This window comes from Curcuma longa, chromosome 1, assembly GCF_044706935.1.
Source record: "Curcuma longa cultivar G26 ecotype Majalengka, Jawa Barat chromosome 1, ITB_CL_G26_1.1, whole genome shotgun sequence".
Taxonomy (NCBI): Eukaryota; Viridiplantae; Streptophyta; class Magnoliopsida; order Zingiberales; family Zingiberaceae; genus Curcuma; species Curcuma longa.
The window spans coordinates 305581-331708 of record NC_133861.1 but is presented as its reverse complement, the minus strand read 5'-3'; the positions used below and the strand labels follow the sequence as shown (position 1 = coordinate 331708).

The following is a 26128-nucleotide window of genomic DNA, read 5'->3' as shown; positions in this document are numbered from 1 at the left end:
TCTACATCGCTGCAACATGTAAACATTAGAATGTATCGATAAATTTTAGTAAAAATATCTGTAAAAATACTGATTTATCTTCTGTCGGATCAAAATATATAGATTATATATTTCACATACTTATGATATGTCTACTATTTCTTTAAACTTTCTTTGTTTACTTAAGTTATATATTAATTTTAATTGGCCTTTTAGGATGATTTTGATCAAAACATATAGATTTTTTTAAAATAAAAATATTTTTATATTTTTATATGTTTAATGTTTATTCCCTTACTTTGCCTCCTAAACGTTCCACTCTTCCCTTCCGTTTATAAATAGAACATATATGTACGTTCCACTCTTCCCTTCTGTTTATGAACCATCACCTCCCATCCAAACATCGTGGTCAATTATAATTTTTTGATTTACCTCTTTATAGATGATCGTGGAACTGATCGTCTGTGGGGACGTTGGGTGTTAGGTGGCGAATTCCACTTACACATTGTTTTGGAGGAGGTGAGGAGAGGAGGAAGGAAGGGTAAATAAGGGGAATGTCACTTTAAACTTTGTTTTGGAAAGGAGTGAGGGAAGAAGAGGGAAGGATAGGAAAGGATAAATTTTAACCCTCCTTACTCATAATAAGGAAGATTTCTTTACACTCCAATTTAGGGTGTAAGGAAAGGAAGGTAACTCTAAATATTATTTGTATCAATTTTATTTTTATTTTAAATATTAATTCTCAAATAATTTATTTAATTAATTTAACCTAAATTTTTAAATTTCTCTCACTAAATACAATCTTTTTACTTTTTTTTATCAGTAAATTTTTATAGAAATATATATAAAAATATTAATTTTAATCGATTTCATACAATAATTTTAATAAATAAAATTTTCATCTATAAATTTAATGAGTTATACATATTATATATATATGTAAATTTATATTTAAAAAAATAAAAATATTTTTATAATTTTAAATATTTAATCTTTATTTTTTTTCCTCCGGTTAATATTACGTTAATCCACCTTTCTTTCCCCTCCGTTCTCCTCCCTTCCAACCTTCTCTCACCCCATCCCGCGCTTGCGCGCTCGCCTCTTGCTCGGCCCTTGCAGCCGTGGCGCGACACGACGCCTCTACGATCCGGCATCCTGGGTATTTTTCTGCCTCGTCGATCGATCCATTCATTGACTTGCCATATCGTTCTCTCTCTTTTCCGAGCTATGCTTTGTGAGATCTGCATTAAAAATGTTTGGTCCGATTAGGTTTTCTTGCCGCAGTAGATTAGGTTTTCAAGCTAGTTCTTTTCGCAACGATTTTGTTTGATGTGGTAGTGTTCTTTATTTCTCTTAAAGAGGACATTTGATGTGTTTACTCATCTATTTTATGCGTAAATTGCCCCTGCCAGTGCTTGTGTAAGGTGCAAATGTCTGCTTCCACTCCTGCTGGAGTAGTTGCTGCATCGCCGGTTGCTACCAAAATTGTCTCTCTAGGTTTAGATGCAAATGGGAAACCAAATGCACGGAGAAAACAATTGTAGCAGTGGAGAAGAGATTAACTACTGATGGGCTTTCTAAAGGAGGAACCAATGGAGTTTTGAATGGGAAGGATCTGAACCATACAGTAAGAGGAGAAACTGTGGTCGAGAGAACAAAAGATTATTCAACATTGAGGAAAGGGTTGGTTGCTTCATCCACGGTATCTCCACAGCGTAAGAAACTTGTATGAAAACCTGAAAAATCCAAGTGCCAGATTTTACTGAGCATTCTTACCAAGAATTGTTTGCTTCTTGCTTCAATATTTTGGTTGGGCCAGAAAATTTGGTGATGGACTTATAGCACTGGGGAGAATGCTAACTCTCCCTTAGCTGCTTTGGAGTATGAATGCAGAATTTCCGAAGTGGAGACATCTTTAAAGAAGACTGCCAAGATGTTACAGATCCAGTTAGATGTAGTTGACAAGAAAATTGGGAGTGAAATAAGCATCACAACCAAAGAAATTTTTAAGCTAGTCAGAGACAAAGGAGCATTCTTTGAGGAGCAATTCAAGAAGTTGGAATCTAAAGCTGATTCTTTGGGCAAATATTTGGGTGAATTGAATGAAATGGATCTCATCTCAAGGGAAGAATTTGAGAAACTCATACTTGAGTTAAAGAACAGTAAAAATATGACGACACAAGTAAATTATGCTAGTGATATTGTTCAAAAAAGAGAGAGAAAATTATGCTGCTGTTGGTCTCAGAAGAGTTGATTATGCTTTAGCTTCGGATGGGGCTTAGGTGGTCAGGCACTCAACTCCATACAGTCTCCGAAAAGGTTCCAATTGGTTTACTAGTGCTACAGGTTGCAATGGAGTTCATGCTAATTCACATAAGATGCTATCTCCGAGCTTTGGAGAACTTGAGCAGTGTTTTTCTTTGCAAGGAAGCAGTGGATTTGTTGAAATTAGGCTAGAAAGAGGGATCATGCCTGAGGCTGTAACTTTGGAGCATGTCTCAAAGGTGCGTCTTTCCCCCACTTTTCTTCCTTTTCTTTTTCCTCTTGCCTCATTGCTAACTGTCCTTTGTAATTATAGCGGCTTTTCTATTACCAAAGCATACTTCTATTATGCCTCTTCAGTTTATGTCACTATGGTTCTATCAAGAACACAATGATAAGATAGAACTAGGTGTAAACAATTAGTATCCTATCCTTGATATATCTTAAATGTATAGGATTTACACACTTGCAGTATAACTTTATAATGTTAAATTTCTAAATTAAAAGAATATATCCATTTGAAGGGGAGCCTTGGCACAACGGTAAAGTTGCTATCATGTGACCTTGAGGTCACGGATTTGAGTCGCAGAAACAATCTCTTGCAAAATGCAAGATAAGATTGCGTATAATAAACCCTGATGCGGGGAGTCAAGGTGGGTGACGTGGCTTTTCTCCAAGTCTTCTCAGGGTCAAAACTGAGGCCGAGGTGTCACTCGCGTCCCTTGCCTCATCTTGGCCTGCGACATTCGCCCTGCCCCAGTCCACCACTACTACTCTCGTCTCGTCTCTCGACGTCTCGGCAAGCAACCCCTCTCGGCAGAAGAGGACTCTCGTCTCGTCTCTTGACGTCTCGGCAAGCAGCCCATCTCGGCAAAAGAGGACTCTCGTCTCGTCTCCTGACGTCTCGACAAGCAGCCCCTCTCGGCAAAAGAGGACTCTCGTCTCGTCTCTTGACGTCTCGGCAAGCAGCCCCTTTCGGCAAAGGAGGACTCTCGTCCTACCTCATGACGTCTCGACAAACAACCCCTTCTCGGCGCAGGAAGACTCTCAACTCGTCTCCTGACGCTTCAGCGAGCGGCTCTCCCCGAATGTTTCTCTCGAGTCTATCTCACTTCTATATACGAACCCGACCACTCCACCTCTGTCAGGCTAGGCTATAGCCTCAACCGTGATTCCCTGACACTAGTTGTAGGTGTCGCCGCTGTAAGAGGAATGTGCCAGCTAGCTACGGGAGCATGGTTTCCCCTGACATTAGTCCTTGCTACGCCATCGCATTAAAGGCGCATCAAGTCGTTATACGTGGCCTCTTCCTCTAACCTCGTGGTCTGCACGCACTACCAAAAGGAAGATATGGGGAATCAGACTCGAGCTTCCCCTACGTGTCTCCCCTAAGCGCACAGCTAGAAATAGAAGAGATAGAATGAAGGTCCTTTCGGTAATTGTGTATGGGCCTGAGGTGTACAACAGTCGACTTCGTGTATGGAACCCTAAGGTTGGTTATAAAAGGAGTAACTCACCACCATGCAAGAGGTCCGTCTTCTGAAACTCTCTCATTACTTTCCTCACTAGCTCTGGCTCTCTTATTCCTCTTCGGAACCCTAACTTGAGTGTCGGAGTGGTTTGCCGGGATTCCTCGGCGCCAGTCTGACCTCTTTTGTGAGTGCATTTCAGGAGCCTCTGGACGTTAATTCGCTTCAGAAGTCCCTCGTCTGATCCGGTCATAGGATTGCCTGCATCGGACGGTTCGTTGACTGGTGGTTTGACCATCCACGGCATTTAGCCGGAACATTTTGGCGCCGTCTGTGGAAAAACTGAGCTAGGTATCGTGATGGTTAACACTAGAAGAACCGCCGATAATCGTGATTCTGTGGACGAAAGGAACCCAAACGAAATGGTGTCCCTGACGCTCGCGTAGCTTGACCAGCTGGTGGATCAGATAATGCAGAGGGTCGTGCAACGACAGCAACTGCTACCACCGCCCGCCGGGGAGATGCTCCACCCCTTGGCCAGCGGTCAACCGGCCAGCCAAGCCCCTGTGCCTGGCCCAACCCTGCCTCCGGCAGTGGCCTCCCTTCGTCGGGAAGCGCCTCCGCCCAGGGAGGATTCCCATAAGTCTCACGCTTGGGGAGGCTCCCCAGCACGATCGAAAAGGCAAGGCCCCAGCCCTCCCGGAGGAAGATAGGGAAGACACCCCCTTCTCCAAAGAGATCTTGGAGCAGGAACTACCCCTCATTTCTGGCAACCGCAAATCGGAGACTACACCGGTACGACGGACCCGGATGACCACCTGTGCCGATTTGAAAATGCGGCCTTACTGCACCGATACGCTGACGTAGTAAAATGTAGGGTTTTCTTGAACACCCTGTCAGGCTCCGCTCAGAGGTGGTTCAAACGCCTCCCCACTTCCTCCATTCACACCTTCAAGGACTTCAAGGCTGCCTTCTTGCATCAATTTACCAGCAGCCGAAAGTACCAGCAGACTCCGCTCGACTTGTTCGCCTTGAAACAAAAGTCCAAGGAAACCCTGAGGGAGTACCTTCAGCGATTCGACAGAGTCGTGTTGGACGTGCCTTCCACTCCCTTCGATATCTTGATTAGCGCTCTCACCCAGGGACTGACCGAGGGTAATTTTTTCAGGTCTCTAGTGAAGAAGACACCAAGTAGCTATCCTCAGCTACTAGACCGAGCAAATAAATACATCCACTTGGAAGAGACCCAGTTAGCTCGCAAGGCAGATGGGGGCCCCGACCCTCGTCCAGAAAAAAGACCGGCTCCTCCCTCGCCGAGACGGGAGGTCCCCCCAAAACTACTCAACTTCAGGAATGGACGTGTCGTCCAAACTGTGGACTCCACCCCCCCTCTTCGTTATAGAACCAAGTCCAACAGGAGGGCCTCCTGTTGTTTCTGTACATATCACCAGTCTCATACCCACGGAACTGATGAATGTCGGCAGCTCGCCTAGGAGGTGAGCCACTTGGTAAAAGAAAAACAGCAGGCTCGAGGAGCGCCTTTCCCAGCTCCTCAGCGCCCTCCGATCCCTGATAGGAGACGAGAGAACTTTCCCCCGCGTCGTTATCCATTCCCAGCTGACGCCGCTCCTCGCCGAGAGAGGGAACAACACCGACATCCCTTGCCACCTCGAAGGAGTCCCTACCGAGACGCTCCTCAAGACGAGGTAAACAGGCAAGATCGGTAGCACCGCGAGCCACGGGAGGAGCGTCATCCTGCTCCCCGCGGCGCACCAGACAACACCGCCTACCGCGGGGATATCAACATGATCTCCGGAGGAACCACCGATGGAGACTCCCACCGCGCTCGTAAAGCTCATAGCTGGAGCCTAGAAACCTACGACATCGAGGCAGGTAAAAATGGCCCCCTAATCCATTTTGGCCCACAGGATCTAGCAGGAGTTTTTACGCCTCATGACGACGCCCTGGTCATCCGAGCCACCATCACCAACTACAACGTAGCCTGGGTCTTCGTCGACACCGGCAGCTCCGTCAATGTTCTCTACAAGGAGGCCTTTGATCAGATGCAGATCGACAGACAGGAGTTGCACCCTATGTCCACCGCCCTCTTTGGGTTCTCCGGACACGAGGTACAACCCTTGGGCCAGATCAGCCTACCGCTGTCTCTAGGAGAGGAGCCTCTGTGGCGCACCAGGAGTATCATCTTCGCGGTGGTGGACGCGCCTTCCGCCTACAATGTCATATTGGGGAGACCAACCCTGAGCGCCTTCCAAGCCGTCGTGTCTACCTTCTACCAGAAGATCAAGTTCCCTATGGCTGATCAGGTGGGAATGGTAAGTGGAGACCAAGGTGCGGCATGCCGCTGCTACGTGGATATGGTGCAAGCTAGTCGCAAAAAGGCAAGAGTCACTCGAGGTGAGGTCTAGGCTCTTCATGAGACACCCCCTTCCTCCTCCACTTGCCAAAGGAGGAGGTGCCAATTGTGCCAGGGAAATCCAGAGTGTGTTACGCAGATAGCTTCAGACCTGCCACCTGAACTCAAGGAGGCCCTGGCCGAGTGTCTCATCCGCAACAATGATGTGTTTGCCTGGTCGCCCCATGAGGTTAGTGGGGTCTCCCCTGACCTCATGGAACACCGTCTCAACGTCCTTCCTGGGTCTCGGCCAGTACGATAGAAGAAACGAAGCTTCTCGCCAGCCCAGGACCTAGTGATAAGGGAGGAGATCAACAAGCTCAAAGACACTGGACACATCAGAGAGGTGCAGTTCCCATCCTGGCTCGCCAATGTGGTTCTCGTCCCCAAGCCTGACAACAAATGGAGAGTCTGCATCGACTTTCGTGATCTCAACAAAGCTTGCCCAAAAGACTGTTATCCCCTCCCCGGATCGACCAGCTGGTCGATTCTACAGCGGGCTGCGAGCTTATATGTATGTTGGACGCGTACCAAGGGTACCACCAGATCCCCTCTAGCTGTAGATGACCAGGAGAAAGTTAGTTTTATTACCTCTGATGGTACCTTTTGCTACACCGTGATGCCTTTTGGTCTGAAAAACGCTGGTGCCACTTACCAGCGCCTCATGGATAGAGTCTTTCGGCAACAAATCGGGCGTAATGTCGAAGTCTATGTGGATGATATCTTGATTAAGTCCTCTCGGACCGAGACACTACTACTCGACATCGAGGAGACGTTCGCAACTCTGAGAAAACATGGGTTTAAACTCAATCCCTGTAAGTGTGTTTTTGGTGTAAAGAGTGGATGGTTCTTGGGATACATCGTCACCGAGAGGGGGATAGAAGCCAACCCAGAAAAAATCCAAGCTCTACAAAACATGGCTTCCCCCCGTAATGTCAAAGAGGTTCAGAGATTGGTAGGCAGAATCACCGCCCTCTCCAGATTCATTTCTCACTCGGCGGAAAAAAGTCTCCCTTTCTTTAAGATATTACGCAAAGCGTCTCGCTTCTCTTGGGACGCCGGATGTGAGGAGGCCTTCGCCGCCCTCAAAGCTTACCTCGCCGCTCTCCCTATCCTGTCCAAGCCAGTGGAGCGGGAGCCCTTGTGGGTCTATTTGTCTGCATCTGAAGGTGCTCTAGGGTCCGTGCTGATCCGGCAGGAAGGTAAGACCAACAACCTATCTATTTCTCAAGTCACCTGCTCAAGGATGCAGAGACGCGGTATGCCACTACCTTGGAGAAGCTAACCCTGTCGCTAATACTCACCGCCCGCAAGCTCAGGCCTTACTTTCTTGTCCCATCCCATCACCGTGCTTACCAACAGCACCTTAGGCAAGGCCATGACGAACCCTGAAGCTTCAGGTTGAATGATCAAGTGGACAACAGAGCTCAGTGAATATGACATCCAATACCAGCCCAGGGTTGCCATCAAAGCACAAGCTCTAGGCATGATTTCCTCACGGAAATACCATGGATCTATGGAATCAGGAAGAACATGGAAGATCTATGTCGATGGGTCCGCTACCAAGAATGGCAGTGGAGTGGGTGTGCTCTTGCAATCACCACAGGGCGATTCACTGTTGTTGGCCATCAAGCTACAATTTCTGCGTCTCTAACAACAAAGCCGAGTACAAAGCCTTACTGGCGGGCCTCCAAGCCACTAAACACGTCGGAGCTCATAGAGTCATCATCCACTCAGATTCACAACTCGCCTCGCGCTAGCTGGAAGGAGCATTTGAAATCCGCAACGAGCTGACTTATAACTCTATGCTGAGGCTTTCAGACAAGCTAAAGGCAGAGTTCCAAGAAGTCACGATCGTGAAGATCCCTCGGTCAGATAATCACAAGGCAAATGAATTGGCCAAGCTGGCCAGTGCTATGCAGACTTGGACTATCGAGGAACCCGCCGTGCGAGAACAGTTGGTGGCCCACATTGATCACACCTCTCCGCCATCCCAGTCAATCGACTGGCAGCCCCGTTCATCTCTTTTCTCCGCACAGGAGTCGTGCTTGAGGGGGGGTTCTTCACGCATCTTCAAGCAGAGGGCTGCTCGGTTCACCCTCGTCGGAGACATCCTCTACAAAAGGGCTTTCTCCCGTCCTCTTCTGAAATGCCTGAGTAATGACGACGCCGATTACGTGCTGAGGGAAATCCATCAAGGTTGCTGCGGAAACCATGTAGGAGGAAGAACGCTGGCGTGAAAGGTCTTATTAGCCGGTTATTTCTGGCCTACTCTTCAAGCTGATGCCGCCCAACTCGTCAACACCTGCTAGAACTGCCAGAGACATCAACCTATCCTGCACCATCGACCCGCTGAATTCCTGAAAACCTCCACTGTATCCTGCCCCTTCCATCAGTGGGGTATGGACATAGTGAGGGTCCTTTCCTACAGGTCAAGGTCAGAAGAAGTTCCTGCTAGTTGCTGTCGACTATTTCTCCAAGTGGGTAGAAGCAGAACCTTTGGCCAAGATTACTAAAGATGTCGTCCTCAAGTTCCTATGGCGTAACATAGTTTGCAGATACGACTTGCCTCGCCAAATTATTTTCGATAATGGATGACAGTTCTCAAGGCCGCAAGCTGCGAGAATGGTGCCAGAACTTCAACGTGCTCCACACCTTCACCTCTGTCTATTACCCTCAGAGCAACGAACAAACTGAAGTGGTGAATAGGGAGCTGGTCAGAGGATTGAAAGTCTGGCTCGATCATGTCGGAGGTAGCTGGGTCGAAGAGTTGCACAACATCCTCTGGGCATATTACACCACTCCCCGTGAAAGCACGGGGATGACTCCTTTCCATCTGGTCTACAGTGGAGAGGCGGTGATCCCTGTGGAGATAGGCATGTCATCCACTCGGATCCAGGCCTATGAGGACGGTGAAGATAATGCTAGTAGGTGACTACTGGAGCTGGATCTCATCAGCGAGGCTCGAAGCAGTCGACCTGCGACTTCAGGCATACCGACAGTGTATGAGTTAAGCGTACAATAAAAAGGTCTTCCTCCGCACTTTCCAAGTAGGAGACGTCGTATGGAAGAAGCTAAACCCAATGGGGGATGTTGGCAAGCTGGAGCCTCACTGGGAAGGACCTTATCGAATCACCAAGAATAATGGAAGGAGGGTCTTACTACCTAGCAGATCAACATGAAATGGAACTCAAGCGCCCGTGGAACACTTTGGATCTCCGACTTTCTGCTTAAGGCCTCAATAGCCCTCTCGGCCCCACTCGCCGACGACTCGGCCATGACAACAGTAGCCCTCTCGGACCCACTCGTCGATGGCTTATGAGTAAGACCTCAACAACCCTCTTGACCCCACTCACCGACGGCTCGACCATGACAACAATAGCCCTCTCAGCCCCACTCGTCAATGGCTTATGAGTAAGGCCTCAACAGCCCTTTCGGCCCCACTCGCCGATGGCTCGGCCGTGACAATGGCAGCCCTCTCAGCTCCACTCGCCGATGGCTTATGAGTAAGGCCTCAACAGCCCTCTCAACCCCACTCGCCGACGACTCAACCGTGACAATGGTAGCCCTCTCGGCCCCACTCGCCGATGACTTATGAGTAAGGCCTCAACAGCCCTCTCGGCCCCACTCGCCAACGGCTCGACCAAGACAACGACAGCCCCCTTGGCCCCACTCGCCGATGGCTTATGAGTAAGGCCTCAACAACCCTCTCGGCCCCACTCGCCGACGGCTCGACCGTGACAATAGTAGCCCTCTCGGCCTCATACGTTGATGACTTATGAGTAAGGCCTCAACAGCCCTCTCAGCCCCACTCGCCGATGGCTCAGCCAAGACAACGGCGGCCTCTTGGCCCCACTTGCCGATGGCTTATGAGTAAGGCCTCAACAGCCCTTTCGGCCCCACTCGACGACGGCTCGGCCAAGACAACGACATCCCTCTCGGCCCCACTCGTCGATGGCTTATGAGTAAGGCCTCAACATCCCTCTCGGCCCCATTCGTCGACAGCTCGTCCAAGACAACGGTAGCCCTCTCGGCCCCACTCGCCGATGGCTTATGAGTAAGGCCTTAACAGCCCTCTCGGCCCCACTCGCCGACGGCTCGGCCAAGACAACGGCAGCCCTCTCGGCCCCACTCGCCGATGGCTTATGAGTAAGGCCTCAACAACCCTCTCGGCCCCACTCACCGACGTCTTAGCCAAGACAACGACAGCCCTCTTAGCCCCACTCGTCGATGGCTTATGAGTAAGGTCTCAACAACCCTCTTGGCCCCACTCACCGACGACTTCTGCTTAAGGCCTCAATAGCCCCCTCGGCCCCACTCACCGACGGCTAGGCCGTTACAATAGTAGCTCCTCGGCCCCACTCGCCTACGACTTATGCTTAAGGCCTCAACAGCTCTCTTGGCTCATTCGCCAAACAGCTCGACCGTATCAAGGGCAGTGCCCGCAATCTCACTTCCCGATGGTTTGCTCTCTCTCAAAAATTCTAATACTCCCTCTACGCCATGGACCAGTTGCCTTTGTCGGGAACCCCCATGGTCTCTCCTAAATAGGGGACTAAGCGTTCAATGGTGGCCCCTCTCGAAATCCCTCTCGAACCGCAGTTTAAAAAGATTGGCAAATCCTCGAGATCTCGCGTGCTTATGGGGAGTGCAATACCGCCTCTTTACCGATTCTTACCAAAGTCTTGCGCTTCATATCAAGTGGCGACGAGCATTTCTCTTAAGACACATTCAAACTACCGAAGAGTTGGAGACATCAAATAGCATTTTATTCGATAACAAAGGATTTTCATAAAGACACAATGAATAAAATATATATTTAATCCTAATCGCTCCCGTAGCCGTCGGGATCATACGGGATTCGCATGGGAGACCGACGGACGGGTGAGATGTTGCCTGGAGTTTTCCTGGCTAACTCCTGCTCTAAGGCCTCCACCCGCTCCTCAGCCTACCCCCACTTCTCGTGGTTCAGCAGCGCGCGGGCCTTGACTTACTCGAGCTCTCGCTCGAGCCGGAGGCGCTGCTCGACTGCCTCGGTCAGCGTTTGACCGAGCCTCCGGTTCTCTAGCCTGGCCACGACGAGCTCTTCTCGAGTTCGCCAACACATTCCCGTGTGACGGTTAGCTCCTTATCGAGTTGTGTCAACCTGATGCAATACATGGTCGCTCGGCGTACCCACCTGGTAGTCTCATACATGTTCTCTATCTTTTCCACCCTGAGGCATCTCAGCTCCCTCTCCATGGCGGCAGGGTCCATGACTATCGTACAGAAGGATTGGAAGTAGTGGAAAGGAGTTTTTTGGGCGACTAATGGAGCACACAAAGCCCTGTTAATATAGAGCGATGGGAGGGGAAGACGTACCAGCATGGTGCGCCTCGCCGCCATCAGTCAGGGTCATTAATGGCCGATGGAACGGACGATGGATGTAAGGAGGTTTACTTTACGCTATCTCCTACAACCAACGGAGGATGATCGACACAAGACCGTCGAATTCGGCGCTATCCCCCTCTGCCATGATAGGCGCACGCCCCCATTAGCATGCATCATTTCTTTTCTTTCCCCATGCAAATCTTTGAATACGCCCCGACGGCGGGTAAAGCCCCACCCCAATTGGCTCAACCAGCATGAATGCAAAAGCTGGAAGATGGGGCCAGGCCCATCAGGCTCGATCCGTAAGTAAAATAAGGAGCCTGGCAGCGGCCCAAGATGATAGGCCCAATGTGCAGTTCCGGTAAGGCCTGATAAGACAAGCTCCGGCGAAAAACACAACCAGACGAAGGGAGGAAGCTCTCCTCTGCATCAATACCAGAGTAATATAGAGAATAAAGAAAACTAAAGATAACAAACAAGCAACCGAAGAGCAAAAACCCGTCTCAAACCCAAACGGGATCAAATCCATAGTACATAACAATCAAAATTCAAAATATCCGAAGGGAAGGGCAGCAAGAGAACGTTTTCCCTTCTAATCAGCTCTTTCAGAAGGAGGCAAGTCCTCCCACATACGGTGAGGATTCAGAATCGAGAGGTCGGCATCCGGAGGGAGCAGCTTCATCTCAACACACTGCCGGAGAGCCCCTTCGAAATCGCGCTGAAGCATAGAGCTACCTGGAAGCCACCAACCTGTCGAAGAACTCGGGGGACTTCAGGAAGGCTGCCTTGCGTTCCTCGTGGCACCTCTCTTCCCGTAGGACCTAGTTGGGACCCTCATTCTCTTTCCTTCTTTCCCGCAAAGTCAAACGAAGTGCGATCGGCAGTTCAGTGATTGTGATTATTTTATTAAATTGTTGAATAAGTGGTAACTGTTGTCAAGTCAACAAATCTTAGTCAACTATTCTCCATTTATTATAGTATGTCGGAGTTCGGAGATGAGTTCTTATTATGCTAGCATTCGCTTCCCCTCATTCAGTAGGTGCTGTGAGTCATCGGTTCCCGTCCAATCAAATAGGTCCGGCGGAAGGAGAATTTATTATAGTATGGCAGAGGGCTAAGTTGGGGACAGGACCGGCATGCGATCGTGGGAAGATTAGATTCTCGTCAGCGAAGTTAACAGGCTCTGAAGGAGAGATAGGGGAGAGGGCATCGTTCAAGGCTATTGCTGCTATGCTACTGAAGAAGAGGCGGACCGGACCTCACTTCCAGAATCAAAGTTAGCGGATTGCGTACTATAACTATACTTAGATAAAGAAGAAGAACAGTTAGGCAAAGAAAAGAACTATATTACTAGATTACGAATGCTCCCTATAGAGGGATTAGGTGCGCTCAGTCAAGAAGGTTCGGAGAGGCAGAGTGCCTGAGTAAGAGATCATTTTAGTAGGTCGGGCCACATTCACTGGTGAGCGATCCGAAGCGAGGGCTCTACGAGGAGGTGCGAAGCGGGCAGAGGAACTCCACACGTGGTTTCATGCGCCAAAAATATAAGTACGTTGGGGTGCGTGCGGAAGCTTTCCGACCAGAGTGTTAGAAAGATCAGAGAGAACTTGAACTCAAGCAAGCAAACTCAAGCAAGAGAGTAGAATGAGTGGGTCCCAGAAAGGAGAGAGTTAGAAAGAGAAACTCAGGAGAGGAGCGACGTAGAGTAGTTCACCATGGAATCATTCAAGGAGCGAGTCAAAGTACTGATTGAACAGCTTGAACAGCTATAGCGGATCAATTTATTGGAAAATGAAACCTCTTATTGAGGGGCACTGGTTGAGCACCTATATTGGATCGATTTAATTGCTAAAAGAACCCACTGAAAGAAGGGGACTGGTAGCTATACGAGATCACAAGAATGGTTAAATTGACCTATCTCTCTTCGTGGCACTCCTTTTGCTGCTACATGAGTTGAAGCCTATACCACGGCTCGGAAGATCAGCCTAGCAGGGGAGGACTCTCTTCTGCACGGTCATAGGCCAGCGGATCCGGCTAGTTGAGACAGCAGGTGACGAGACCACGGAGCGGTAGGCGAGAAGAGGCCAAATATTGATATGATAAGAAGGTAGGCTAGCCTCAGTCCTCTAGCATCTCGCAAGTCAGAGTTGCAAGTCGCCGCTCTGTTCAAGTCAGACGAGTCGGGGAAGCGATGAGATGAGTTGCCAATTCCAATTATCAGAGAAAGGGACGGCGGATCAGAAGGAAAAGAATAGAAGCAAAGCGGAGCGAGTGAAAGGTGCGAAGCCGCAGTTCAATGAACGAAGCTGGAAAGTCTTGTTACGTAGTAGCGGACAGAATCCGACCATACCCATACCAGACCAGAATGAATAAGAAAGCCCTGGCTAGGCAGGCAAGTCACCCTGTCCCCAACTAGGTGCGCTCAGTCAAGAAAAGAAGGTCAGCGAAGGCAAGCTCTGGAGTCCCACTCTCGCTCGGCCCTGGTACTGTACTATGTTCTGTTCTGTCATGCGCCTACTCAGCTCGGATAAGCAGCTACTCGCCCGGCCTGTATATATATTTGAACTTATATTATAGTATGAACTTATATTATAGCCAAAGAGGTCGGTTAAGAGATCTTTGAGGTTCGTACGGCTACCTATTGGCAGAGACTGTGAGGCTCCGTCCTTGGCTCCGTCAAAGGTGCGAGGGGAAGAAGGGCAGCATGGGTAGGCCTGAGACTCAGAACGAGGGTAGGCGGGGGAGAAAGCGAGTGGGATATCCATAGCTGGTCCGAGCCCTCCCTCTCGTGAGAGCTTCCTAGTCCAACGGAAGAGTGACTTGCTAGGCCAAGCAGAATGCAGCCTATCCGGTCTTCTGCTCGCTACCAGTGGTGGAATCTTTCCCGAGCCCCTGCTTCCGCCCAATCAGATGATCCGCCATTCGACATCAATTCAGTCCCCTATTGGTTCTTCCTTTTTCTTCCCGAAGAGAAGAGCAGGAAAGCTTCTTCAGAATCAAAGTTGCGCAGCCGAATCCAAAGCATATGATATGATGGGTTGAGGGCTTGAATAAGGTGCGTAGCGAGGAAGGTGCCCGCCGAATGACTCTTCTTCGGTCTCCGCCAAGATTCAGAACTAATCATCTGAAGTGAGCCGTTCCGTTGAAGTCCAGAAAGCAACTGCGAAGCTACTTCTTTGCGTCAAGCGGCAGAGTCAAGCAACGCGCGATCTCTGCAATTCCATCTGAAGCCACCATAAGGGTTGATGCAATCCTATTGAATCTTTGCAATCCACTAAGCTAGAGATAGATGAATAGGCAGGTGCCAGCAAAAGTAGTAGTTCCTAAAATAAATATAAATTCAGAGTCAAAGTTGGGGACAGTGGAAGGCTACCATAGGGAGGAGCGGGGGACCTCCGTCTTCGTTGGGCGAGAGGTTCAAGAGCACGCGTGTGGGACAAGATGATAGGGCGTGCGATCTCGGTAGGCAGAGAAGGTCCTCGGGATCCGACCTTAGATTGGTGGGATATCCCGTGACGCGGACCCGTCAATATGAGATGAGGCTACGAGGGTGTGGGTATGCTCCTTTGCATAGTTAGGCGAGAGTTGGGGACAGGGATAAGAGGTGCGATGCGGGCTCTCAATCCAGGTGAGGCATGCGATCTCCTTTGTGCGGTACGTAAGGCAAGAGACTCGAGGCCTTACTATATATTGGGCCAGAGATCATCTTAGGCCAGGGGTGAGGTATAGCAAGCAAGAAGATGGTTCGGGTGAGCTATAGCCGGGCGCCCACTCATCCGTCCTTTCCTTTCAGAGAGTAGGTCTCTAGGCCTCTACAACTCTTGGGTGATCAAGAAGGGACTAGTAGGAAGCCTCTCACAGTCATCGGAGGAAGGTCGACTGGACCTTGTTAGCCGGACTACAAGCCGCCAAGCACGTTGGAGTACATAGAGTCATCATCCACTCAGACTCGCAGCTCGCTTCACGCCAGCTGGAAGGTACCTTTGAAATCCGCAACGAGCGTTTGCAGCAATATGCGGCAGCTTTCGACAAGTTGAAAACGAAATTCCAAGAGGTCACCATTGTGAAAGTTCCGAGGTCGGATAATCACAAGGCGGATGAGTTGGCTAAGCTAGCCAGCGCTGTGCAGACTTGGACTCGAGGACCCCACCGTGCGAGAACAGTTGGTGGCTCACATAGATCATACCTCGCCGCCATCCCAGTCAATCGACTGGAGAGTCCCGTTTACTTCCTTCCTCCGAACAGGAGTCGTGCCCGAGAAAGTTGGACATCCATGCATCTTCACGTAGAGGGCTTCTCGGTTCACCCTCGTCGGAGACATCCTCTACAAGAGGGCCTTCTCTCGCCCCCTTCTGAAATGCCTGGGCAGTGACGACGTCGATTACGTGCTTAAGAGAGATCCATCAAGGATGCTATGGAAGCCATGCCGGAGGAAGAACGCTAGTGCGGAAGGTTTTGTTAGCCGTTTATTTCTGGCCCACTCTTTAAGCTGATGCTGCCCAACTCGTTCGCACCTGCTAGAACTGCCAGAGGCATTAACCTATCCTGCACCAGCCCGCTGAATACTTGAAAACCTCTGCCGTATCTTACCCCTTTGATCAATGGGGCATGGACATAGTGAGACCCTTTCCTACAGGTCAAGGTCAAAAGAAGTTCCTGCTAGTTTGCCTCGTTAGATCGTCTCCGACAACGGGAGACAGTTTCAAGGCCGCAAGTTACAAGAATGGTGCCGAGATTTCAACGTGCTCCACACCTTCACCTCCGTATATTACCTTCAGAGCAACGAATAAACCGAAGTGGTGAATAGAGAGTTGGTCATATGATTGAAGGTTCGACTCGACCGCGCGGGAGGTGGTTGGGTAGAAGAGTTACACAATGTCCTATGGGCGTATCGTACCACTCCCCGTGAGGGCACGGGGATGACTCCTTTTCCATCTGATTTACGGTGGGGAGGCGGTGATCCCTGTGGAGATAGGCGTACCATCCCCCAGGATCTAAGCTTCTGGAGATGGCGGGGATAATGTGGGCAGGCGCCTCCTAGAGCTAGATCTCATTAGTGAGGCCAGAGAAGTTGCCAACATGAGATTTCAAGCATACTGACAGCGCATGAGCACAGCCTATAACAAGAAAGTTTTCCTTCGATTTTTCCAAGTGGGAGACATCGTATGGAAGAAGCTCAATTCCATGGGAGACGTCGGCAAGTTGGAGCCCCGCTGGGAGGGACCATACCGAATCACCAAAAGAATAGAAGGCAGGTCTTACTACCTAGCAGATCAACATGGAGTGGAGCTCAAATGCCCGTGGAACGCTTTGCATCTCCAACCTTATCATAGCTAGTCCTCTCTTTCACCTCCTTTTTCTTTACAAATGATACGCTAATGCCTGCATCTGTGCTGTTTTAACATACAAGGACCACTTCTCAAAGCCCTTCTTTTTCTAAAAAGCTTCAATAGCCCTCTCGGTCTCATTCGCCGACGGCTTGTGCTTAAGGCCTCAACAGCCCTCTCGGCCCCACTCGCTGACAGTTCGGCCGTGACAATGGTAGCCCTCTTGGCCCCACTCGCCGATGGCTCAGCCGTGACAATAGTAGCATTCTCGGCTCCACTCGCTGACGACTTATGCTTAAGGCCTCAACAACCCTTTCGGCCCCACTCGCCGATAGCTCGGCCGTGACAATGGTAGCCCTCTCGGTCCCACTCGTCGATGGCTTGTGCTTAAGGCCTCAACAACCCTCTCGGCCCTACTCGCCGACGGCTTGGCTAATGCCCTCTCGGCCCCACTCGCTGACGGCTTGTGCTTAAGAACTCAACAGCCCTCTCAGCTTCACTCGCCGACGGCTCGGCCGTGACAATGGTAGCCCTCTCGGTCCCACTCGCCGACGGCTTGTGCTTAAGGTCTCAACAACCCTCTTGGCTCTAGTCGCCGACGGCTCGACCGTGATAATGGTAGCCCTCTCGGCCCCACTCGTCGACGATTTGTGCTTAAGGCCTCAACAGCCCTTTCGGCCCCACTCGTCGATGGCTCGGTCGTGACAATGGTAGCCCTCTCGGCCCCACTCGCCGACGGCTTGTGCTTAAGTCCTCAACAGCCCTCTCGGCCCCACTTGTCGACGGCTCGGCCGTGACAATGGTAGCCCTCTCGGCCCCACTCGCCGATAGCTTATGCTTAAGGCCTCAACAGCCCTCTCAGCCCCATTCGCCGATGGCTCGGCCGTAACAATGGTAGCCCTAATGGCCCCACTCACCGACGGCTTGTGCTTAAGGCCTCAACAGCCCTCTCGGCTCACTCGCCAAACAGCTCGGTCGTATCAAGGGCAGTGCCCGCGATCTCACTTCCCGATGGCTTGCTCTCTCTCAAAAATTCTAATACCCCCCTACGCCAGGGACCAGTTGCCTCTGTCGGGAACCCCCATGGTCTCTCCTAAATAGGGGGACTAAGTGTTCAGTGGTGGCCCCTTGCGAATCCCTCTCAAACCGCAGTTTAAAAAGATTGGCAGATACTCGAGATCTCGCATGCCTATGGGGAGTGCAATGCCGCCCCTTTATCGATTCTTACCAAAGTCTTGCGCTTTATATCAAGTGGCGACGAGCATTTCTCTTAAGACACATTCGAACTACCAAGGAGTTGGAGCCATCAAATATCATTTTATTCGATAACAAAGGATTTTCATAAAGACACAATGAAGAAAATATATATTTAATCCTAATCGCTCCCGTAGCCGTCGGGATCATACAGGATCCGCATGGGAGACCGGCGGACGGGAGAGGTGTAGCCTGGAGTCTTCCTGGCTAACTCCCACTCTAAGGCCTCCATCTGCTCCTCAGCTTGCCCCCACTCCTTGTGGTTCAGCAGCGCGCGGGCCTTGACTTTCTCGAGCTCTTGCTCGAGCCGGAGGCGTTGCTCGACCGCCTCGGTCAGCGTCTGACCGAGCCTCCGATTCTCTGTCTTGACTGCGTCAAGCTCTTCTCGAAGTTCTCCGACACGTCCTCGTGCGGCGGTTAGCTCCTCATCGAGCTGTGTCAACCTAATACAGTACACGACTGCTCGACGTACCCACCTGGCGGTCTGATACATGTTTTCCATCTTTTCCGCCCTGAGGCACCTTAGCTCCCTCTCCATGGCGATGGGGTCCATGACTATCGTGCGAAAGGATTAGGAGTAGTGGAAAGGGATTTTTTGGACGATTGGCGAGGCACACAAAGCCCTGTTAATATAGAGCAATGAGGAAGGGAGACGTACCGGCAGGGCACGCCTCGCCGCCGTCAGTCAGACTTATTAATGGCCGATGGAACGGGTGACGGGATGTAAGGAGGTTTACTTTACGCTATCTCTTGCTGCCAATGGCTGATGTTGCCGCTGGGCCGTCGGATGCAGCGCCATACTCTTGACATGCTAGGCGCGCGCCCCCACAAGCGCGCATCATTTCTTTTCTTTCCCCAAGCAAACCTCTGAATACGCCCCGATGACGGGCGAAGCCTTCACTTCAATTAGCCCAACCAGCGTAGATACAGGCTTGAAAATGGGGCCAAGCTCACCAGGCCCGATCCGCACTAAAAGAGAGAGTCCAGCTGCAGCCCAAGATGATAGGCCCACCGGGCGGTTCCGATAGGGCCTGGAGAAACGTGATCCAGCGAAACATGATCGGATGGAGGGAAGAAGCTCCCCTTTGTGTCAACACCGCGACAATATGGCAACGAAAATAAGCAAAAACAAACAAGCAACTGAAGAGCAAAAACCCGTTTCAAACCCAGACAGGATCAAATCTATAGTACATAACAATCAAAATTCAAAATATCAGACGGGAGGGGCAGCATGAGAATGTTTTCCCTTCTAATCAGCTCTTTCAGAGGGAGGCAGGTCCTCCCACACGCTCTGGGGATTCAGAATCGAGAGGTCGGCATCCAGAGGGAGCAGCTTCATCTCAACACACTGCCGGAGAGCCCCTTCGAAATCGCGCTGAACCATAGAGCTACTCCGAGCCGCCAACATGTTGAAGAACTCGGGGGACTTCAGGAAGGCTGCCTTGCGTTCCTCGTGGTGCCTCTCTTCCCCGTCTTTAAAGGCTCGTAGCTCCCGCAGGGCTTTCTCCATCTCGGCGCGGGCTTTCTCCTTGGTGGCCGCTAGAGCGCCTTTAGCAGCGTGCAGCTCCTCAGTCAGGCGGATTTCCTTTTCCCGCACCGCATCCCGTGCCGCCTAGGCCGCTCGGAGGTCGTCCGCCGTCCGAAACTCCTTTTCTGTCACCGCTTGCACCTGGGACAGCAAAGTAGCATTAGAAGCGTTAAGGACTGAAATCTCCTCCGCTTGGCGTCGGCACTGGGTCTTCAGTGTCTCTAGATCTCCGACCGAGGTGAGGCACTGCTGTTCGGCGGCCTCCGCCCGCCTCTAGAAACTCCCCCGCTGACGCCGCCAAAGGCCGAAGTGTCTCCAGCTCCCTCGCGAGGCCTTGCGCTTCTTGATCGTACGTGGCGGTCCGCTGCATCCACTTGCCCGCAGCCACTTGCGCCTCCTGCCTCTTCGTCTGCAGCCTCTCCAACGCCGAGGAAGAAACCTCCTGCTCCAGTTCCGCCACTCGAGCGCTCAGATCCCTACGCTCTTGCAAGACGGGGAGAACGAACTTACGCATGTCCTTGGTTGCGATCTCGCTCTTGCGGATGAACTAGAGGAGATCATCGATTATCTCCGCGAAGCTCATTTGGGGCACCACGTCCCGTTTATAAGCACGGAGTTGTTCTTCGTACGGCCGCTCGGGCCTGCACCCCTCGTGACCGAAGGGTGGTCATGAAGATCCCTCGCGGAGGGTTATCTGACGCGAGGAGGACTCAGGAGCGGTTTCAGGAGCGTGGGGAGCTTGCTCTCTCACTGGCGGTTGCGAGTGGCTCCGTCGGGAACCCTCGGCCCCTCGAGCGGCATGGGGGCGCGCGGTCCTCTCCGACGGAACATCGTCGTTTCTACGATCGCAGGGCCTCCCCTCGGAGCCCTCAGCTTCCTCTCTTCGGCCAGGGGCCTCTCGAGAGTCTTGCTGCGATGCCCTAGCATCAGCCGCGGTCGCTGCCAATGGTGGTGAGGAAGGGATGTTCGCGACGGTGGCGGGCTCTCTTCTGCCAAGACTTCGTCACCGCGCCTCCTTTTACGGGAGCCGCTGGCCTCGGGGACCTCCCGAATCACAACTTTCCTTTCCTCTGATTTCTCCCGGATCCCAGTTGGGGCTGCGCACCCCTCCATGATGTTGCGAGAGATTGGAGAAGATCCTCTGCACAGGATAATCGCCACCGCAGTCGCTGGCGCATCGCTTCGTGATACATGGTCGTCGGGCGAAGAAGACGAAGCTAGAGGCTTGAAACAACAAGTTCTCTGGTGACAGATGGTGAACGGAAGGAGGTGCGGCACCCTAAGCCGGCTAATATACCTCATCAGGTCACAGTCAGCAGCCGTTAGATGGGATCCTCTCTCTCTCGATCTCGCCGTTCAACGCACACAGCTTTAACCGTATGACACAATTAAAACTCACGACGCGAAAAGACAACCGTTGGCGCTTCCGCATCTGACGGGCCTTCAGAAGAGGTAGCGGTTAGGTCCACACTCACAAGTCCATCTGGCAGGCCCATTCGGTCGGCATGGTAACGAGCGGCCAAGCGCGCAAATGCTACTCGTCATCCTCGTTCCTGCCGGCACAAGCATTCCAGTGGAGTTAACTACCAGTTATAATTCCTCGTTACCCATTCATGACGAGGACGTGCCAAAGTTAAAACTGAGTATGATCAAAATTACAAGTGTGTCCACAGAAACATGAGGAGAAAGGGAGAAGAGAGAAGGCTAGAGAAGTTTCAAAATCTCGACGACGAGAAGAAGCGCTGATCGATACAAACAAGGCCCCTTTCAATCGGCCCGTTCCGAAGGTGGCATATCCTCCCACACCTGTAGCGGATTCAACACGCTGAGGTCAGCTTGAGGGGGAAGTAAGCCCACCTCTACACATTGGTGGAGCGCGGCCTCAAAGCCGCGCCTCAGCATGCCGCTGCTACAAGAAGCAAATATGTCAAAGAATTCAGGCGAGCGAAGAAAAGCAGCTCGATGTTTTTCCTCGCGCTTCTGTTCATCTTCCTTGAACGCCCGCAGCTCTTCACTAGCCGCGTCCCTTTCGACGCAGGCTTCCTTCAGCGCATCCGCCAGTTGCTGCTCCTTGGCTATTCGAAAATCTTCTCGGGTCAGCAACTCGGCGTTGGTATTAGCCAAGACCTCTGCTTCGAGGCAAGACCAACGTTGGTGATTCTCTAAAATGGCTAAGTCCATTTTCTGTTGACAGAACTCTTGCTGGAGCTCTGAGAGGGCCGCCTCAGACAACTGGAACAGATTCTCTCCGTACTTCGCCCGGTATCGTAATTCGTCACACTGGGCAGTGGCCGCTCGGGTCTCCGCCTCAGCATCCTCCGCGCGTTGTTGCCAGTCTGGGACTTTCATCATTCGGACCCTCATTTCTGCTAGCCCCTGCCACAAGCCCTGGGCCTCACTTTCTAGTTTGGCCACTGCCTTGACTGAAGATCCTGTGGGCTCCCCGTTCCCCATTATAAGGGGCAGGTGGAAGCGGAGAAACGCCTGTTGTCGGGGGGACTAGCTCCGTAGCAACGGGGAGTAGATCTCCTGAGACGTCAGGGCTCGTCCCCACGAACCCTCCGGAGGCTTGCGGTCGCATAATCTCTCCGGACGCAGCCAGAAGGTTAGTCATGGGGAAAACTCTCGTTTTAACTTTCGGCGCATCGCTTCACTGTGCATTCCGTTCTCTGGAGGCGGCCACGGCAAGGAAGGTAAGGAGATAGGAGAGGAAGCAAAGACCGTGTCCGGCTCCGCTAGTTAAGCCTACGCCAGAGGGCATCGAACCGTTGGATTATAAGGCGGCAACATAGACGATCAGATTTGATACGGATCGTTAGCAAAAAGCTGTGATAAGGACATAGGAGGGGATAACGCATGACGCCCACGCCTGGCCAGTCAGGGCTCGCCACCCGTCCCTCTATCAAGCCACCGTCACTCCTGTGGCGAACTACGCGTCGCCTATCTCCGCCTGCCCCATGGGCATCCGTACCCGGGGCCCATCCCCGATAACGACAAGTTAGCTCATACCACGAGGAGCCCAGAATTAAACTGAAGTACCAAAGGCGTTTGTATCACACACTTGCATACCAAGAATAGACAAGGGCTCCATGCATGGACTAGTTTGGTAACAAAAAGAAGGTAAGTGCGAATACAACATTAGGGATTGTCAGCTTTCACAGAGACCGGCAGATCTTCAAAAACACGCAGCAAATCAAGGAGGCTAATATCTGCATCATGGGGAAGTAATCCCATCTCCACGCATTGCCGCAGAGCCCTCTCAAATCCGTAATGCATCATCTGGCTGCTCGGACGGTTCGTTGACTGGTGGCTTGACCATCCACGACATTTAGCCGGAACAAACCTAATGTGGTTTGACCTTTCCCTGAGACCCTGCATTGGCGGGAGTTTCGTGCATCAGGTTGCCCTTTAAAGAATATACAACCATTTTCATTTATAATTTTGTTTCCTCTAATGCAATGTTTTGATTCTCATATGTGGCTGCCAATCAGTTAATACATTATTATGCATTTATCTGTGAGAAATCAAACTCTCATCCAAGTAGAGCAGGACACTATATTTTCAAGTAAGCATTTCATCAAATCTTTCTCTCTCTCTCTCTCTCTCTCTCTCTCTCTCTCTATATATATATATATATATATATATATTCTAGCATTAGAACCACCCATTATTAAAATAAGATTATTCTAGACTCTAAGATATGCAACTTACTGCTTCAGAATTCCAACTTGACTCTTAATTAGGGTTAGGGTGTACGTTTATATGCATATTCATCCGGCAATAGACATGACCAATAGAACTGTGGTTTTATTGATTGATTGGGGAATAAGGTATTAGTGCCGCAGCAAGAGTAGGAATTCCAACATTCAAAGATGAAAAACTTTTGGAGAACCGAAGTTGGATTCAATTTGATCTGCTAATACGATTTGAATCGAGTCAAAGCATGTTGGGTTAAGCTCCCTTAGTGAGCCGAAATTCTATATTTGCATAGACCTATGCATGCCATACTACTAAAGTGGAGGTTCAAATTTTAAAAATTGGCATTAAAGGTCAGGCAGAGTTTATAGTGCCACTTCAACACCTCAATCAATGCTTTGTCTAGGTGTTGCATTAGGCAAGCATCTATGCAAGGGCAACTGAGGTCCTTGAGATTCTTCTCACTTCACCTAGATTGGGCACCTGGGAAAGTGCTCAAGCACCTTTAATGCCATGGCATGCTTCACATGTTTTGTTGGCTATATGTGCCAGATTGAGGCATTTGTAAAATTTAGTCATTTGTTAGTCAGGTTTTATAAACTGAAGCAATTATGATAATACATAAAGTAGCCTTTATTGTGGTTTCTTTTGTATTGCAATGCCTAATTCCTATATCTGTTCTCTGCTGAGTGGTTAAATGAACAAGTTAAAATATACATTTAGTTGGGGAATAAAGCCAAGGCTTCAGATTACGTGAATGTTATGATGCACTTCGAGAAAGGAATAACTAAAAATATCATGTATAAACTATCACTAAAATTTCAATTTTAGATTCACTATTTTTTTAATCCAAATTAGGTTCCTCCAACATGCAACTAATGGAAGATTTTCGTGTTGAGTGTTTAATCAAGTTAGAGGACTGAAATTATATTTTAATGGATTTATTTGTGAAGCATAACTGCATAGGGTTGTAGCTGTGAGACCTTTAAATTGGAGCCATGATTTAGGTAAGAGCTCATTCTAGAGCACAACTTAAGCCCAACCTAGTGCTAACTGGAGACTAGTCAAGTCTAGTGTCTAGATTGTATTTAAACAGCAATTAGGTGAATATTTTAGGGTATTTTTGTTCCTTTTTTCATCCTAAGACAACTTCATAGGAGGAGGTGCACCACATTTGGAGATTGTGAGCACATCAAATCTTGGTGATATGGGACATTGCAAGAGAGATTGATGATTCCTCAGGAGGCACTAGGAGCAATAACTAATTCAGATTGTTTTCTCTTTCAGGTGCATTCTTGCGCCCATGGTTTTTCTTTGAGTACTCTTTTTCTGATCTGCCTATTCTTGAATCCGTGGTTTCCCTTTGAGTAATCTCTTTCTGATCTGATTTTATATTCTTTTGTGCTACCTGTCTGTAAATCCTTTTACCTTTAATTTTTGAACATGAGTGGTATTCAGATGAGAGAAAGTACAAGTTCAGATTAGGTGTTCAAAGGAAACAGGGACTGTGACATAGGATTTCTATAAATCAACCAAATCAAGTTGCTTAGAAGGTTTATGGTTAAATAACTAGCTAATGATTGTGACAGAAACAGATGATTGCCAATGTAACAACTCTGGAAATATAAGGAATAGGTAAGCTATTATTGCATGGCCAGTGAAGTGAAACTTGGATAAATTTAGGAGCATTATTATTAATTGGAAAATTTAAGAAACGGAGAGAAAATGCAGACCAAGTATATGCTAATTGGTTCCATAATAAAATCTGGAAATGCTATGAGGTATCTTTAATATAAAACATAGCTCAGCAGGGTCTACACTCGATTAAATCAAATGACCCATAGCACTAGGTATGGATGCCACTTTGAATTCTTAAATTTATATTTTTGGTGAAAAGGGGACTGTAAAATGCTTGTATTTTTAACTGAAGATACACTATTACATATCTCTCTCCTATAAGTATCCTCATACAACAGACCAAAGTGCGAAGGGAGCTTCTAATTTTGAACTGGTTATATTTTGAGTTTGAGGCTTCAGGTAGATATTATTATTATGAGTGTATATTTGTTAAATTATATTTTTTATTATTGTTCTCAAATAGTTTGGCAAATCTATATTCAATCATATATATAGTTTGCTTTGTTCTTTCAAATGCAACCTCATGTTCCTTTAAGCTTCTAATTGATGGGCAACTCTCTTATGCCTTCTGTATCTTTAAGCCAATAAATCTCATCGTACTAGATGCAAATGCATAGTTGATCTCTTGTGCGATGTTACATTTTTGGTTGCAACATAATTCCTGATGCCCCTCCTTGAATGTATGATATGTAGAATGCTGCCTACGACAGGTCAAGTGCCCCTCTTTGAATCACTTGACGATGATTTTTCCAGCAATGCCAAGAAGATTTTCATCTTTATTGAGTTCTCCTATGACCTAGAGAAGAGTAACACACAAACCTACAATGTCGAGACAATTGACTGTGGTGTAGTTAGCATGGTTTGATTTGACTTCACCTCTAATCATGGGAACTCAACAATAACTTGCATCTATTGGTTCAAGTTCATGGTTATGAACCCAACTTACTAGCAACCATGCGCTCGTAAGCATGTGCCAGCTCTTGTTTCGAGCTCGATTGAATCTTCTATTGTACTTTTGTCTGTAACAATTGTTAGTGTAAGTTCTAAGAGTCAATCATGAGATGATTAATTTGAGACTTTTGTATCATATTTATGTTTATTATATCATATCTATGTAAATTTATAAATATAATAATGTCTAGAGTGGTAGGTTCTGTTCTATAGGACATTAATTATTTGAATTGATTATAAG

At 49.3% G+C, this 26128-nt stretch overlaps 1 pseudogene; it reads left to right on the top strand.

Moving 5' to 3' along the window:
• The first annotated feature begins 1409 nt into the window (after positions 1-1409).
• Positions 1410-25902, top strand: LOC141812488 (SUN domain-containing protein 2-like; annotated as a pseudogene).
• Positions 25903-26128: the final 226 nt, after the last annotated feature.